The sequence below is a fragment of the Macaca fascicularis genome, chromosome 5 (genome assembly GCF_037993035.2).
Source record: "Macaca fascicularis isolate 582-1 chromosome 5, T2T-MFA8v1.1".
Lineage (NCBI taxonomy): Eukaryota > Metazoa > Chordata > Mammalia > Primates > Cercopithecidae > Macaca > Macaca fascicularis.
In genome coordinates, this window is record NC_088379.1 from 25,987,078 (window position 1) to 26,006,139 (window position 19,062).

At 39.2% G+C, this 19,062-nt stretch overlaps 1 protein-coding gene and 1 pseudogene across 3 annotated transcripts in view; one reads left to right on the top strand and one right to left on the bottom strand.

The window, feature by feature from the left end:
* Positions 1–19,062, top strand: part of STIM2 (stromal interaction molecule 2) — a 165,857-nt gene that overhangs the window by 12,428 nt on the left and 134,367 nt on the right. The gene's annotated exons all lie outside the window — the stretch shown is intronic.
* Positions 688–1,473, bottom strand: LOC102145169 (protein PIMREG-like; annotated as a pseudogene).

Below are 19,062 nucleotides of genomic sequence, written 5' to 3' on the forward strand. Positions count from 1 at the left end.
TTGAAGGACAATAAAGAGCCAAGTCTGAAGAACTGGGGAATAGCATTCCACACGGACAGAGACTTTGAGGCAAGACAGAATTGGAATTATTTGAAGAAGTGAAAGAGTATCGTTTTGACCCAGCATCTTGAGGGAGGGGGAATGTCGGATGAGATCTGGCTATAGAAAAGGGAAGGACTGGATGGTACAGAGCCGCATAGACCTTATTACCTTATGTTTGGGTTTAATTCAGAGGGTAACAGGCTGGGTGTGGTGGTTCACACCTGTAATCCCAACACTTTGGTAGGCCGAGGCAGGCAGATCACCTGAAGTCAGGAGTTCAGCCCAGCCTGGCCAACATGGTGAAACCCCATTTCTACAAAAATACAGCAATTAGCCAGGCATGATGCTGGGTGCCTGTAATCCCACCTACTCAGGAGGCTGAGGCAGGAAACTTGCTTGAACCCTGGAGGTGGAGGTTACAGTGAGCTGAGATCATGCCATTGCACTCCACTTCAGCCTGGGTGACAGAGTCAGACTCCATCTGGAAAAAAAAAAAAATGTTTTTTCCATTCTCGTTGCTACCATGTTAGTTCTGAACTAAATCATTTTGGCTAGATGTGGCCAGAGCAGGGGGACTCTAGGCCCCTTGTTAGGTTCTTGTTAGCAGTGGCCCAGGGTTACTAATGACTCCTTTGTCCAGGAAGCTCATGGGGAAGCACAGACATCCTTGGGTATGAAGTTTTGGTGATCAGACAGGGCTTGTTTCCTGCAGGGCACTTCCTCTGTCATCAGTGAGAGAGACGCTCATGTCACCACTCTCTTCTGCCATAATGGCTTCGTCCAGCTCTTGGGACAGCTTCTGGAGATGCTGTTCTGCCTCCACAGGCTTTAGGTCACTGTCAGACTCGCTGGGAGAGCAGAGGGGCTCTGTCAAGGAGTAAGGGCTCTGGAAGGCAGACTCCTGCCTCAACTGCCGTAGTGGGTGGGTACGTGAACCCATCTGGGCAGAGAGGCAGTGATGCTCCTTCTCCCAGAGGTCTGCGGCTGAGTGGGCAGGGGCGCCTCCAGACAGCTGGGTGCTCTTCTGGCTCAGGCTGTGAGTCGGGGATCCACTGCTCTTCTGTGCCCCTCTCTTCCTCCTCCTGGCCTTCATCTGAGTCTCCACTAGCCACTTGGTGTCAGGACTCTTGGATTCTCTGGTACTTGGCATCCAAGGCACTCTTAGCTGAGCGAGCTGCAGCCTGGAGGCTCTGCTGCCCTGGCTCTGGGGTTTCCAGGTGTTTCCAGGAGGGGTCTCCCCAGAGGTTGAGGTTGACGGCTGTCAGGGGCAGCCTCCTTTGGAACTGTCTGCACAGGGAACCCAGGGCTGTGGCAGAGGTCTCCTGGATGGCTGGCCACAGGCTGCAGCTCCTTGCTGTCCTCAAGCTGCTCCTGGTGCTGGAGAGATCTCCAGCGCACAGAGGCCCCTACAGCCTGCCACCGAGAAGCCATCTGCCTGCCCAAGAGTCTTGTCTAACCATTAGGCCCCAGCACCCCCAACGTCCACCTGACACTAAGTACTGTTAAGTACTTTTAGGAAGAACTGTGGCACATCTTTATTGGTGACTGGTAACTTCTAGTGGACACATGTTATAGGATCAGCTTTCAGTTCTTCATTTACATAAACTGAGCAGTTATTAATATATTACTCATTTGGCCTAAGTTATGAACTCTCCTCTTTTAACGGATAATTTCATATCTTTTCGAGTTTAGGGAAATAAAAGAATGGATTATTTAAAATGTTACAATTTTATTTATAGTCTCACAGATTTTAAGAACATTAAAAAGTGCTGGTTAATATGAAATTGGAATTAGTAAAATTGATAAGTATTAGGCATAGACTGTGAGGTTATATTGTGCCACTTAGTTGTGGAGGATATTTATTCAATAAATGTTTGAATGTCTACTATGTGCTAGACAGGAGACACTTTTTAGATGCCGGAGAAGTAGGAGAAAACTAAACTTATGAAGTTGCTGCTGTCATAATTTTACTTTTAATGCTGTGGTCGTTTGTTGGGCAATTGTAGTTTTGCTATGTGCAGTATGTGGTCTTAGAATAAAATTGGCAGCTTCTTCACATTATGATTGCTACGCATTCCAGTACTCACTAGTTTGCAGATTCCTCTAATTGAAACTGAATGGCACATTGGTTTTATTTATTAATCTTTTAACTCATAATATCAGTTATACAAATCACAATGATAAATCTCTTTGAGTTTTATACAAAGCATATCCATATTCTTAACTTAAAATCAAGTTTAACTTAGTGTAATAGACCTAGAATTAGAAGTCAGATCTATTAACTCCTAGTTTTGTGTTATTTTTGCCATATGCTGTATAGTATTTTTTATGAGATTTGTTTAAAAATCTTATAGAAATATGCACATATGCTGGTCCTCTGAATGTAACTAAACTTATATATGAATAATCTATGATGAGTTGTTTAAACGTGTTTATAACATTATCTGGTAACTTTTATAGTGTACTAAAAATTTAGTTTTACATTTTGAAGTCTTTAAGTTTGTTTTCAGGCAGGTGGCTGGTAGTCATGATAGAGTCATCGTAAGCCCTAAATACGTTAATAATTAGGATTATTTCTTTCTTCGTGTTCTAGATTAGTAAAGGAGTAAGAGGCTGGTATGAGTCTCAGGCCTCTAATTTAATAATTAGGATTATTTCTTTCTTCGTGTTCTAGATTAGTAAAGGAGTAAGAGGCTGGTATGAGTCTCAGGCCTCTAATTTATAATGTAACAACATGAGAACAGACTCTGTAGGAATGAAAAGATAGTAAGTCTTTGTATTTAGTCAGTCTTTAAGATTTCTAGATAAATGGGAGCTGTTTTTAAATACAAATTCCCAAGCAAGACATGATATGTTTATAGACAATTCCTTTCTAATTATTATGGGGATGTTCTTGAAAAATCTTATACTAGCAAAATTTCAAATTGAAAAACAGACCTTTGGGAAAAATAGGCTTCAGACAGTCTGGAGCCCCACAAAAGCCCTTATTAATATTTATATTTGCTAAAAGAAAGTACCATGGTAATCATTTGCATGTTCTGAATTAGTAATTCAGAAAAGTTAGTTTCCATTTATCATCCTTTTATTATTAGGAAGAGTTCAGTATTTCCTTCTGTAGCTTATGAGATGTTTGAAAACCCATGTTCGCTTGTAGTAGATAGTATGTACACAAAGGAGCATATTAGCGGCTCAGTGTCCAATCCATTGAAAAGCTAGATGTCTTGTTTTTGTTACTTGGAATTGTTGATTCACATGTCTTAGGAGTCCACACGGTCTCAGACATGTTGATTGATTTGGATGAATCAAATGGAAAAGGTTTGGGGTAAACTTATTTAAGAAGTCTTTTAATTTCTCCGCTACTATGGATGAAACCACTTCAGTAACAGAGTATTGGTAAAATTAGAATTCTTCCTCTAGAGGCTTTATGTTAAGACATGAGGATGTTGGACAGTCTCTCCTGGCTCTGTTCCCACCACTTAGGTAGGTCTTTGGATTGTAGCACTTTCCCACTTTTGAGTCACAGGGATACACTTTTAAGGCCAAGTGAACTTTACATAGGTTTCCTTTAACTCAGGGTTGCATTTTAAAAAGTATTAACACTGGCTCTGCCTTGCGTTACTCTTATCAATCTCTAGATCCCTTCTTTTCCAGTTACTCTAATGTAAAAATTCTCACAATAGTGGAAATGAGAAACCATAGATAAATTTGTGGGTCATTAGAATTTTCATAAATTGGAATTATCATCTAGAGGACTTACTAAATTTATGTATAATAATCGTTTTTGTAACTCATAACCAAATTCTTTTATTTAATGTACTTGCTGAAAATTGACAGTTTTTTGGCCAAAGTACTAGTCAGTGTCTTCATTGGTTTAGTGGCTTTTGGCAGAAAACTATAGTATGTGTTTAATTATTGGATTATACTTTACAGCTCAGGTTTTTTCTGTCTCTTACTGTCTTTTTTTTCTGTTTTAGACCATTTGAGTTTTTTTTTTTCGCGTGGAGATGGTAAATAGAATGTCATCTTTTTATCGGTGATAGAAATATTTTTACAATATCTGTTACATATGTACTTTCCAATAGTTAGTTATTTCAAGCTATATTGTTTTGTATTAACCTTTTGCTTTGACTTGCCTGATTTAAGGTAACTATAACTTAACCAATTTTAAGAGGGCTTTCTGACCTCTTTGGATCTTGGTTGTCTTTTGTTAATTTTGGAAAATCTTGGCCATTATCTTTTCAGATAATTCTTTTTTCCTTTGCTTTCTCTAGTCTCCCTTGGGACAACAATTAAGTATATGTTAGACTATTTGTTAATGGTGTTTCCTTACAGTTTCTTTATTTAAAAAAACACCTCTCGCCTTTTTTTTCTGTTTCAGTTTGGATGACTCCTGTTGACCTAAGTTCATGAATAATCCTGTCAAAGGGATTCTCCATCTTTGATAAATTCCTATTTTTAATTTTAGCATTCCTATTTGACTCTCTTATAGTTTCCATATCCCTACTAAAATTTCGTATCTGTTCTTATGTTGTCCAGATCTTTTCTTTTACCTCTTTTAACATATTTTTGAATCATAGTTATTTTAGCATCTCTGATTAGTTCCAACATCTAGGTAATCTCTGTTTGGTTCTGTTGTTTGCTTTATCTCTTAACGATGGGTTTTTTTTTTTTTCCTTTTAAATGTGTCTCATAATTTTTGAATGATAGAAGAACCTGTGTCTAGAAATGGGTATACCTCCTCTGTCACACTGTTAGTATGGTAGGTTGAGTTAGTTTTGTCATTACTTGGGCTGGATATGGCTCTGTTGTTACTATCATCACCTTTAGTGCACCACAGACCTGAATTTCTCTGGCGGCGGGTTGCTGTTATTTTGTGCTTTGGATGGACTGAGTGGTGTTCCTGCTTGCTGTGGTTTGAACATTTGTCCTCTCCAAAACTCCTGTTGAAATTTAATTGCCCTTGTAACAGTACTGAGAAATGGGACCTTTAAGCGGTGCTTTGACCATGAGAACTCTGCCCTCATAGATGGGATTAATGTTATATAGGGCAAGTGTGGCTCCCTTTTGTCTCTCTCTCTTTGCCCTTCTGCCATGTAGTGACTCAGCAAGAAGGCTGTAGCTAGATGCTGGTGTCTTCATCTTGGACTTCCCAGCCTCCAGAACAGTGAGGAAATATAAATGGATTGCTGTTCTTTATAAATTACACTGTCTCAGATATTCTGTTATGGCTGCACAAAGGGACTAAGACACTGCTCTGTTGGCAGCTGTCAGCAACATCCTGTTCTATAGTAGATTCTTTTTTATATGGGGTAGGTTTGTAATGGGGGTGGAGAAGTTCTTGGTTTTCCTGGTCTACTTTCAGTCTTAGGTAGGGCTTGTGAGCCTGAGTCTTGAGAGTAGAACCTTTTCGGTCTTCTCCTCTCCCCCTAATCTTTCCCCTCCCATGGCAGCCAAATTGTGTCTTATGACTGAGGTAGTACTTGGGACGGAGAGTTTTCTGTCCTTCCTCTAGCAGTAGTGTACTCCTGCTTAGTTTTGGTATGGGATCATGGGTCAGGAGGGTCTCTGTGTCCTTGAAGTGTAGTAGTCTTTTACTTCTGTCTCTCCCCTAGGAACAGTGGATCTTTGCCTGGGCGTTGTGGGTGGGAGAGGTAATTACCTGCTTCTCCTAGTCTGTAATTGTCTCTCAGACTCTGACTAATCCTGATTTTTGGTATATCTCTTTTTCCTTTCCTTCCAGGTTTCGGGTTCTGTTCTCTTATTTAGTCCCTCACTTGTATTCCCCATCTGTATTAGTTCATTTTCACACTGCTATAAAGATAGTCCCTGAGACTGGGTAATTTATAAACAAAAGGGGTTTAATTGACTTGCACTTCCACCTGGCTTGGGAGGCCTCAGGAAACTTACAATCATGGCAGAAGGTGAAGGGGAAGCAAGGCACATCTTACATGGCGGCAGGAGAGAGAGAGAGCAAGGAAGTGCCACACTTAAAACCATTGGCTCGCATGAGAACTCCCTCACTATCATGAGAACAGCATGGGAGAAACTGCCCCTGTGGGCCAGTCACCTCCCATCAGGATCTCCCTCCACACATGGAGATTGCAATTGGAGATCAGATTTGGGTGGGGACACAGAGCCAAACCATATCACCATCTGACTTTTGACTGTGTTTTAGTGTTTTCTTGTCGCTTTGTCTCCCGTCATGTGCTCTTTTTGTATTGCATTTAGCTTGACTCATCAGCCTGTAAGTAGGCCAGTAAACTTTTCAATTACTTTTGTGACTCAGAAACTTACCTATTATTCTAGTTAATCTACTTGACTGTGTATTTACTTAACTGTGTAATCTACATGACAGTGTAGATCTTGCATTTTTGTATAATTTGTACCAAAAATCTCTAATGAGGATTTCATGGTTTCACTTAGTTGATTTCACAGTCTAACGGTTGTGAAACTGTTAATCTTTTTTTACCTGCCTGTGGTGAAGAGTGCATAGTTTTGTAGAAGGATTATGGGATTGAGTCAGATGACCTGGGATATTATATCATTTCTTTTATCTGCTTTTCTATTCATCTACAAAACATTTATTGAATACCCTTTTTTTTTTTTTTATTCTAGGTGGTGAGATGTTATGACTATGACTTCTGATAGCTTTAATTTATCGAGTACAGTCACTGTGTTAAGTGTTTTTCATAGGTTCACATTTAATTCTCCCAACAACTCTATGAGAGCAATAGGTATTATTTGTAGTAATTATTTGAGGAAACTGAAGGACTATATAAGTATCATGTCATTACCTCATAGATAGTAAAGAGAAGCAAGCCTTCCACAAACATTAGTAATGTTTCATCTCACGGATGCTTCATAGTATACATAACTATTCCTTATTATTAGAAACCCACTGTAAGTTTTAGCTTTGTAAGTAATGATTCAGCCAGAGTCCTAAGAGGTATACTTGATTGTTCTGGGCCCTCATTGCCTACATTCTGACCTCCTGCCAGCAAATACTATGGGTTCTAGGCACTACATTTGTCTTGAGTTTCTCTGCTTTTTTCTATTTTCATTGCCATCACTCTGGTCTAGGCTACCGTTCCCTCTTACTGGGATTCCTGCAGTACCTTCCTAACTTCTTGTTATCGTTCTTTACCTTCTGCATCCTAATCTCAGAAGACTGTACACATAAGGTAATTTTCTCCCCCTCTTTAATGACTTCTCACGTAATTATGATAGAATAGAAACCTTTCACACTGACCTGCAAATCACTGCATGATCTGGCCCCTGTCTACCTTTGTAGCTTCATCTGTTTTTACCGTTTCCATCTACCCAGCTTCCTTTCTGCTGCTGGAGTATGTGAAACTCTTTCTTTGTTTCTGGGCCCTGGCACTTGAGGTTTCCCATGTCTTGATTGTTCTTTCTCAGCTTTTTGCATGTTTGGATGTAGTATATTTTTGGTTTTGTATTTTTCTCAGGACTTTTTTTGGTGACTTCCTATAGGAGCAGGCTCAGTCTGTACTGTCTCGATAAACATAAACAGTATTTTGTTAATTTCCTTTATAATACTTATAACCAGAAATTACATTTTAATATGCTTATTAACTTGTTACCTGTACTTATCCACAGAAATATAAGCTGCAAAAGGATTGGGCCCTTGTAGTATACTACTACATGTAGTATCTAGATAGTACACAGTGTCTCGTAGGTACTCCATAAAACTTTTTGGATGAATGCCTTGGTTCATACCTTTTGTGCATAAATCTTCATATATATATATATATATATGTATAAATTTTTTTCCCCTAAGAATAGACAGCCAAATTAGAATTAAGCTAGAGGAAATATTTAATGCATTTTAAACCAGATACGGTAACTTAAATGTTTTAGAAATGATTTTTTCCGAAGACCTTAGGATTCTTGAAATGGGTACTATGTTATCTCATATTTCATTCTTACATACGTAGTTTTCTTATTTTGAACTTGGAAAATAGAAGTGTAGACAAGAATAAAACAAATTGTACTCTTCAGAAAGAACCATTTTGGTATTGTTCTATTTTATATGTATATGTGGTATTATTTTAAGTGGTTGTGCTATGTTCTGAATATGTGTATTTCCCCACCATTTATATGTTGAAACCTAACCCTCAAGGTGATGGTAGTACTAAGAGGCCGAGCGTTTGGGAAGTGATTAGGTCATAAAGACAAAACCCTTATGAATGGGATTAGTGCCCTTCTAAAAGAGGCCAGAGGGGGCCGGGCGTGGTGGCTCATGCCTGTAATCCCAGCTCTTTGGGAGGCCGAGGCATGCAGATCACCTGAGGTCAGGAGTTTGAGACCAGCCTGGCCAATATGTTGACACCCTGTCTTTACAAAAAATACAAAAATTAGCCAGGTGTGGTGGTGCATGCCTGTAGTCCCAGCTACTTGGGAGGCTGAGGCAGAAGAATGGCTTGAACTCTGGAGGCAGAGGTTGCAGTGAGCCGAGATTGCACTGCTGCACTCTAGCCTGGGCGACAGAGCGAGACTCCATCTCAGAAAAAAAAAAAAAAAACACTTTTGCCCTTCCCTTCTGCCATGTAAGGATATAGCAACAAGGTGCCACCTGTAAAGCAGGAGAGCCCTCACCAGACACTGAATCTGCTGGTGCCTTTATCTTGGACTTCCCAGCCTTTAGAACTATAAGCAAAAAAATTGCTGTTCTTTCTAAATTACCCAGTATAAGGTATTTTGTTATAGCAACCTGAATGGACTAAGACAAGTTGCAATCCTTTTAGATAGAATTTTGCATCTTTTAAAAATCCAGCGTATCCTGAGCTTTTTCTTAACTATTAAATGGAATGGAAGATATAAATTGCTTACTCATTGTTGGATAGATTCCCATTGTTGGCTAGATTGTTTTGAGTTTTCTTTAAAAAATATTGTTATAGGCCGGGCATGGTGGCTCAAGCCTGTAATCTCAGCACTTTGGGAGGCCGAGACGGGCGGATCGTGAGGTCAGGAGATCAAGACCATCCTGGCTAACATGGTGAAACCTCGTCTCTACTAAAAAAAAAAAAATACAAAAAAAAAAAACCTAGCTAGGCCAGGTGGCGGGCACCTGTAGTCCCAGCTACTCGGGAGGCTGAGGCAGGAGAATGGCGTAAACCCGGGAGGTGGAGCTTGCAGTGAGCTGAGATCCGGCCACTGTACTCCAGCCTGGGCGACAGAGCGAGACTCTGTCTCAAAAAACAAACAAAAAAAATTGTTATAAACATTTATTTGCGTAAATCTTTTCTGCACTTTGGATTTTAAGGGCACCTTCCTAGAAGCATACTATTAAATTAAAAGATACAAATATTTTAAGGTTTAAAAAATACATATTTGTGTATATTTACTGACAGATTGCTTTCTGGAAGGATTGTGTTTTTGAGTGCCCAATAGCGTTTTTATTGAAAAATAATCTTTGGTATTTTCAGTGAAATGTCATGTTTTTATTTCTTTGATTATTTAGAGTATGATTGATTTCCCTTTTCTGTGTTGTTAAATACACTGTCCCTTGTAATTGGGGGTTGAGATTGCTCTGGTAAAAGATGTGTAAAACTAATGAGAAGATGAAGACTGATTCTTTTCTGACATTCTCTTATGGTGATTCTTGTAAAAATGTGATATCATGTAAAGGGTTGAGCTTTCTACTAATAATAAGTTAATTGCGGTTTCATTTTTTCCAGTTTTGTAAAGTTTCAGTTGCTAATTTTTTTCCCCCAATTGTAATTCTACTTTTGATCTTAGCCAAAAGGCCAAGAAGCAGTGCCCCCTTGTAATTCTGGTTTTATCTAGAAACCTAGTTTCTTAAATTTCTTTCTTTTTGTTTTTCTTTCTGTTTTTTTTTTTTTTTTTTGGAGACAGGGTCCGGCTCTGTCACCCAGGCTGGAGTGCAGTGGTGCCATTGTAGCTCACTGCAACCTCCGCCTTCCAGGCTCAAGTGATCCTCCTGCCTCAGTCTCCTTAGTAGCTGGGGGTGAATTCAGGCATGTGCCACCATCCCCAGCTAATTTTTGTGTTTTTTTTGTAGGAATGGGATCCCCCTATATTGCCCTGGTTGGTCTTGAACTCCCAGGCTCAAGCAGTCCTCTGCCTCGGCCTTCCAAAGTGCTGGTATTACATGAGCCACTAGGCCTGGCCCATTAGTCTCTTGTTATGGCTTGAACTATTATATGTAAATCCAGGTGTTGTCTGTGTGTCTTTTTTTAAATTAAGATGGAGTCTCACTCTGTTGCCCAGGCTGGAGTACAGTGGCGCCATTTTGGCTCACTGCAACCTCCACTGCCTGGGTTCAAGTGATTCTCATGCCTCAGCCTCCCACGTAGCTGGGACTACAGGCACGCACCACCACATCTGGCTAATTTTTTTTGTATTTTTATTAGAGACGGGGTTTCACCATGTTGGTCAGGCTGGTCTCAAACTCCTGACCTCAGGTGATCCACCCACTTTGGCCTCCCAAAGTGCTGGGATTACAGGTGTGAGCCACCGCACCCGGCCTTGTGTGTCTTTTCTACCATGGGGACTGATGATCAAAGAAACCTGCCCTGAAGCATGAGAAAGAGGGAGGGTTGGGAGGAAAACTGTGTGAAATAAAGGAATGAACTAGGCTTTATAAATAAACTTGCATATAAATTGTATATTATTTGCCAACTCAGAATCCTTTGCTTCAATTTCTCCTTGGGTTAAAAATAAAGAGATAGTCACTGTCTTTAAAGGTCATGGTAAGGATTAAATTGAAAACATGTACGTACATACCTGTCTTACATTGTATATAATTTGGTGTTCAGTGAATTAGGTATTTTTTTCCCTTGGGAAATAGAGGGATTGGCACAATGTCTTGGAATTACTGTATTATAGAAACACAGGAATGAGATATACTAGTATATGCTAGGACATTGCCTGAGGTGCTGAAAGTGTATAATAAGTTACATTATGGTGGGTAAAGCAGTTTAACAGATCCATTCTTTGTAACACAGCTGCAGTAAAAATAGAATTGTATAATTAAACTACAGTATGAAAAGACTCTTTGAAGGTTAATTTACAAATGAAAATTTACTGCTATGTTTGTTAATCTCTTTGAAGGAGACTTAATGCTGTATCAAATGTTCCTTTTTTAATTGACAGAAACAAAGCACTATGTACATGGCTGTGCTGAGTGAGCCATGTAAATCTGTAAGGTTATGTGTTTTGGTATGATGGTAATAGCTTATTTTCATATTATATAGCCATGAAATTGATCCTTGGCATTTATCTTCCTCTTTGAAAAGTTACTCTGAGTAATAGTATTATCAGGTTGTTACCTGGATTAATATGTCACAAATGGATGAGCCTCTCAGCAAACCAGGGAAGTTATCTCAAATGGGACTGAAATAATGGGATTAGATACCTGAGTTCCTTATGCTAACTCTAGAATTCACCCAAATGCAAGTTGGGCTTGAGAGTTACAGCCAGTCATCTTTATAACGAACCAGTTCCTGCAAATAGCCCTGAGCCCCTTCGATGTGGGAGACTGTGTGTGCCTGGTTAGGAAGGTGAAAAAGATGAAATAAAATGTGTTCTCCAGTAAAAGAGACTTAGGCCATTTTAGTGAGGGTGAACAACATACCTACTTAATAGGGTTGTTGTGAGCAATAAAGATCAGTATAGGAAAATGTTTAGTACAGTGTTTTCTACATAGTAACTCTTAGAAAGCATTAGCTGTTACTGTATTTTAAAATCCTACAGTTTCCTTCTATGATGATGCTCTACTTAAAATGGTTATTTAATTCTTAAGCCTGTTTGTTATAAAGGTTTAGAAAAGAACCAGAATAACTTATTGCTTCTACTGCAACTACTTTAGGACATTTAAATATAAAGTAAACTAACAGGAAGTTGTCTCATTGTATAGGCAGGGTAATGTACAAGCTATTTTAAGAAGAGGCTCTTTGCATTTCAGTGTTCATCTGTCAGTTGGCCGTAGTAGAAACACCCTATTTAGCACCATTGGGGGATTAAGTATCCCACATGAGTGAACAACCATTTATTGAGTACTTACAGTATCAGGCACCTGCTCTGAATGCTTTACATGAAATAACTCATTTAGTCCTCACAAGCTTATAGGGTAGATCCCTATTTTATAGGTGATATAACACAGACCCAGAGAGGTTAAACACGAGTTCACGGAACTGGCAAGTGGGTGAGACAGAATTCTCACAACAAGATTCATATCGTTAACCAGTACTCTTGCCTCTTGAGTAATTGAACCTTGACTCCTTTGAGTTATAAAACTTACTTTATTTCAAACATTTTGGAGGCAAATTATTTCTAAAATGTGTTACTTATTTCCCTACTTTCTTAATTAGAATGTAGTGGGTGCAGTTAATAGGCACAATATTTTAGTGTTGGTGCACATGAAAAACACAGATATTCTTAAGGATTGTTGATTTGTGTTCCGCTGTTCCATGTTCAACGTTATTTTTCATGGTTTTGAATAGCTCTAATATCTAGTTTTTCAAAAGCTTTTTACTTAAATACAGTATAACAGTACAGAAAAGGGCTCAAATCATCAGTATACAGCTCATTTCAACCATTTTTAACAAAGTGAATACGCACATGTTATTAGCACCCAGATCAAGAAACGTAACGTTGCCTTTACCCAGAAGTCCTTCATGCCTTCTTGAAATCGCTATGTGCCTTTGCCCAAGTGACCACTGTCCTTACTTTAATGCCATAGATTTGCTTCCCTGTTTTTGAATGTGAATAAATGGAGTCATCAGCATATGATTATATCAGCTTATTTACTGAATAGGTATCTTTATTTTTTGGTATCTGCTAAGACTGGAAAATAGGGGTATCAAGGCTTGAGTTGTAAATATTGATGGTATGAAGGATCCTCTTTTGAATAAAGCATGTAGGATTTTAATGTATGATATTTGTAACATAGTTTTCATTTCTGAGTATTTTTTCAGGTTTGTGTTTTGCCTGGGTGAAGTCAGAATGTAACTTTCAGATATACAAATTGTTTACCTTGGTTATCAGGCTATGTAGTTTATAAGAGCAGTAAAACTTAAAATACAGCATTCAGTGCTAGTTGCATTATGAGAATGAAGTCGAATGTAGCACCTCAGGTTATATATATATAGGGTATACATATATGTCTATTCATGTAAATATACAGTGTTGATTTATCCTGATTACTGAGACATTCCATTATGGCTTATTGAAAATTACATATAAACCTTATTTCAAAAATGATTTTTAGATACTTGATTTTTGAGAAGCTTATCACCATAGGCCAGTTCCTCTTATTTGACAAACAAGGAAGTTGTGGCTATGTGAGCTCGTAATTTGAGGTTAAGTGGAACAGAGGAGAACTGTGACAGGCAGAACATTTACTTTCCTTTCATATTCTCTGTAAAACCAAATCAGTGAGAAGGATGTAAGGAGAACTAGGACAGTATATGAACTTTTTCCTTCTTAAAGCTTTTTCTGTTTAGGAGCATATTTATATAATAACTGAGAAGATTGTTTGAAATTTTAGCTTAAGGCTAATATATTACTTCAGTATATACTCATTGGACACTTACAGGTACTGTAGGTATTGGAGCAATGAAGAAAACGAGCTTAATTTCAGTGAGGATAAGACAGTTAATGAGTCGACAAATATTTATCAGGAGATGATAAATGCAATGAAGGAAATAAAACTAGGGTGAGAAGGAAGAGAATGGTAGGGAAAGTGTATGTGTGTTTGCTGTTATTTAAGGTGGTCAGGAAAATCTTCATAGTTGACATTTGAGAAGAGGGAAGAAAGGGACAGAGTGATAAGATACCCTTCAGGTGGAGAGAATGGCATGTGCGTGGGCCCTGTTGGATAGCATTGTTGGATTTTTGGAGAAACTTCCAGGAGACCATAGGGCTGGTGTGGAGTAAGCAATGGAGAGAGTAATAGAATAGATCAGAGAGGTAGTCTAGGCTAGAATGTACAGAGTCTTGTAGACATCATCTACAAGATGTAAGGACATTGTCATTGTATGTCATTTACTCTGAGATGGGGAGCTACTGTAGGGTTTTTGAGAAGAGGTGTGACATGATTTGATTTATGTTTGGAAATGATCACTTCAGCTATTTCACTGAAATGACACTCTAGAAGGTCTAGTCTTAGAGCAGGGAGACCAATTAGTAGGCTTTTGTCCGGGGAGAGAAAGTGCTAGAGCTCCCTTGTTAGCAGTGGAGGTGGTAATAGGTGGTATAGGTGGAGCTATATGTGGATATTAAATACAGTGAGAGCCTTTCTATTCTGTTGTCCTGAAGGTCAAGTTCGTTGTCATATGAACTTTATTGTGAAGTAAAGGCATAAAAGCTTATACCTTTGTGTGATATAATTTAAAAAGCTAAGAAATTGGAACAACTTGTGTTCAAATGCTGAATGTTATAAGATACAATAAACACCAAACCAAATAGTTAAACTTTTTTTTTTTTTTTTTGCTTCTTGCCTTGTCCCTGATCCCTTTAAAACTTAGGATTTATTTGAGCCTTTTTTCTTTACTGTTTTGGTTGATATTGCTTTCATTTTCTACTTGGGTTAAGATGTATCTTGCTAATAATCTAAGATCACGCCATTCTGTTACAGAATTACAGACTTTGAACTCAAAGAAGTGGACAAAGCCTAATGCTCAAACTGTCTGCTAATTACAGGAACTTCTCTGGTGGATCCCTTATAGATTGTCATTCATTAGCTCCTCAAATACTTAGGGTGACTGGGAACTTATTGCTCCTGAATGACTTTTCCATTAGTAGACAGTTCTGGTTTGTGAAAAGTTCTTTGTTCTATTAAACTAAAATTTTTCAGTACTTTCTTTGGGTTCTAGATATATCCATTTAAGCAAAGAGTGACTATTTTTTCTCTTAATGTTTGAAAGACCCCATATTAGTCAGGGTTCTATACAGAAATAGAACCAGAAGAATGAATGTGTATGTTCATTATTAAAAATTAATATAATTTTATATAGTGCATATCTGTAATTATATTACTAATTATTTAATTGCACTTAAAATACTCAAAGATGTAACTTAAAATAATTGTTTTATATGTATGTCTACATATCTACATAGGTAGAGATAGATAAAACATAGAGATTTATTTCAAGGAATTGGCTGAGGTGATTGAAGAGATCCAAATCCAAATCCAAAATACGTAGGATAGGCTGGCAGATTGGAAACTCTTGGGCAGGTGATGATGCTGCCGTCTTGGGGCAGAATTTCTTTCTCAGAAAAGGCTTTCCTACTGATTGGATCAGGCCCACCCACATTTCCAAGAATAATTTCCTTTGCTTAAAGTTAACTGATCGTAGATGTTAACTGTGTTTACAAAATACCATCACAGTAGCACCCAGGTTAGTGTTTGACTGAATAACTGGATACTATAGTGTATACACGTTGACACATAAAAACTGTCATAGTCCATCTTTGTCAACTTGGCGCCCATACACATCGTCTTAAATGACACTTCATCTCCAAATGAACGCAATAAGAAACTCATACTTCTGCCTAACATAATATGAATATCCTTCAAACAACTGAAAACATGCCAACCCTTTCTCCAGAAGAGGATGCAGAGTCCCTGGGTAATGTTCATTCTCCCTAATAAGCTGTAACTTAAATATCATGATGTAAAGTTAGCTATTATTAATATATCTTATGTCAGATGATAAGGGGATTAAAGAGCAAGAAAACAAAGATACTTGCTTAATATCTAAATACATTCATTACACAATAAGGAAGACCTAACAATTACAGTTTTCTGTGGCTGGTCACATGGTTGTAGCTGGTTTTTATTTATGATTACCTTCTTCCACTATCCATTCCATTTTTCCTTTTCCCTAAGCAAGCACCTTGGCTCTTTGTGGTTCTTTGCCTGTTGGGGTGATCCAAAACTTCATTCCTGCAGGGTCTGGGCATACCCAATTTAAGTAGTCCTTAAATTGGGTTATTGTAGTTTTCCACTGACTTTAACCACAGAGCATGGTAGTAATTACAAGATCTCTCGTTTTGCAGACTTAGTCTTTCATACCTCCATTGTATGGTAGCAGTTGAATTTCTTCTTAGGAACTAGCAACCCTGGTCAGTACAGTAACCCTGGGTCTTCTTTGCCTGTTCATTCTGAGGCATGAGGAGTTCAAAGTGACCAGGTGGCAGTCTTAATGTCAGTTCAGTGGAATCATTCCATCTCCCAGTGGAAACAGTCCTCTTTTTGGAACTAAGACCTCTAGACCAGCAGAGGATAAGGTTAAGGAATAGGCAACAAAAATTTTGCTAGTGAAACAATAGGGATAATAGTGAGTGGCACCACTCTTATTTCTCTCTCTTGATTCTGGGATCCATGAATCCTGGCCATGGGAGAAATAGTACCATATACTGGATGCTGATTTAGAGCATACGCAGCCTCATGGAAAATATTGCACACGTTTTTGTCACCTTGCTGACAACATAACTGAGTCTTCAAAAATCCATTCTACCATTCTGTTAAGCCAGCTGCTTCAGGATGATGAGGAACGTGGTAAGTAAGACCAGTGAATTTCATGAGTATGGGTCCATTGCTACACTTCATGTGCTGTAATGTGTGTTTCTTGATCAGAAGCAATGCTGTGTGAAACACCTAGATGGTGGATAAGGCATTCTGTGGGTTTGGCAGAATGATTGCATGCAGGGAAGGGAAATCCATATCCAGAGTATCCGTTGTAATAAGAACAAAACACTGCCCCATTCATGATGGCAGTGGTCCAATATAATCAGCCTTTCATGAAACAGTTGGCTGATCACTCTGGGGAATGGTGGCATATCAGGGACTTACTATTGATTTCTATAACAGGCAGATTGGGCACTCATTAGCAGCTGTAGCCAGATCTGCCTTGGTACATAGAAGTTCATTTTGCTGAGCCACCTTCCTCTGTGGCCTCTCTGTTCATGACGGAAGTGGCTAGGGAAAGAAGTTGGCTGGTATCTGCAGAATGAGTTACTCTGTCGACTTGATTATTAAAATCCTGCTCTGCTGAGGTCACCCTTTGGTCAGCATTCACATGGGACACAGATACCTTCACATTTTTTGCCCATTCAAAGAGGTCTATCTACATTATTTCTCCAGATCCCTTTGTTACCATTTTCCCAATTATGTCCTTCCAATTCTCTGGCCATCCAGCTAAACAGTAGGCCACATCCTGTGAATTGGTATACACGGTGGCACCTCTAGCCGTTTCTTCTTCCATGCAAAATGAGAGCCAAGTGTGCCACCCCAAGTTCTGTCCGCAGGAGAGTTTTCCTTCATTACGATCCTTAAGGACTGTTCCAGAAAGGCAGTTAGTGCTACAGCCATCCGCTTTGTGATGGTGTGTGCATATCGTGCACAGTCATCTGTAAACTAGACCCATGTTTTTTCCCTTCCGTCAACTGATAGTAGGAAACTTCCCCTGAGGTCACAGGTGTGGGCTGGGAGAGAGAAGGGAATGTGGCAGGAATGGGGACCATGGGCATTTGTACAACTTCTTCATATAACTTACTTGAACCTTCAGGACCTGTTTGATATTGATCTTTCATATTCTATTTTCATTCAGTGAGGGAGTACTGCCAAGCATGCCCCACTTTATGAATTGTGGGGCCAGGTATCTCCCAGTTCATAATGGGCAGCTCAGGTCTCATGGCAACTCCTTGGCACATTGTTCAGCATTTGGTCTCTAATAAGGCCTCGTAGCAAGCCAAAATCTCTTTTTCAAAAGGAGACTACTTTTCCAGAGAGGATAGCAGAGCTTTGCTCCAAGATCCTAAGGGTCTGCACTCTGATTAACCTGTGTGAGCATGTCAGCAGAGGCTTCACACAGAAGCTATCTGCCTCTGAAACTTGAAGCACTATTGGATCTACTGGATCATATGTCCCATGTGGCACAGCAGCTTACAATGGCAGCCTAGTCTGTTGCGGAGCCTTTTCTTGTTCTGGGCCACATTCAGAACTAATAGCTTTTTAGTTCAGTTTGTGTGATGGATAATTTTTTGTGTGTGTCAACTTGGCTGGTCTGTGGTGCCCAGTTGTTTGGTCAAACACTAGTCTAGATGTTGCCATGAAAGTAATTTGTAGATATGATTAGTGTCTGTAATTAGTTGATGCTGAGAGATTGCCCTAGATGATGTGAGTGGGCCTTATCCAATCAGTTGAAGGCCTTAAGAGCAGAAACTGAGGTTTCCTGAAAAACAAGTATTTCTGCCTCAAGACTGTAACCTAGACATTTTGCCTGAGTTTCCAGCTTGCTAGCTTGCTCCTGTGACAGAATTTGGACTCAAGTAAAACATCAACTCTTGCCCGCACTGCAGATTTCAGACTTGTCAGCCTGTATAATCTTGTGAACTAGTTCCTTAAAATAAATCTCTATATTTATACACATATATATGTGTTTGCACATGTATATATACATATAAACATTTGTATATACATACACACACACCCCCCATTGGTTGTTGGTTCTGTTTTTCTAGAAAACCCTGAATGATACACTCAGTAAATGGGTTAGAGTAGCACATCCAAATGGGAAATATGTTGCCTTCCAAATACAAAGAGGCCTACTAGGCATTCTGTCTGTCTTGATTTTAGGAGGGACTAGATGAAAACAACTTTTCCTTCACATTAGAAGGGATATGTCAACATGTACCACACCACCAGACCCTTAGAAATTTCACCGAGGTGGAAGGCTCCTTGTCTGTTCGGGTGATACGGGTTGGCTCTGTGTCCCCACCCAAATCTCATCCTGTAGCTCCCATAATTCTCATGTGTTGTGGGAGGGACACAGTGGGAGATGATTGAATCTTGGGGGTGGGTCTTTCCCATGCTGTTCTCATGATAGTGAATGGGTCTTGTGAGATCTGATGGTTTTAAAATGGGAATTTCTCTGCCCAAGCTCTCTTTGCCTGCTTTTATCTGTGTAAGATGTGACTTGCTCCTCCTTACCTTCTGCCATGATTGTGAGGCCTCCCCAGCCGTGCAGAACT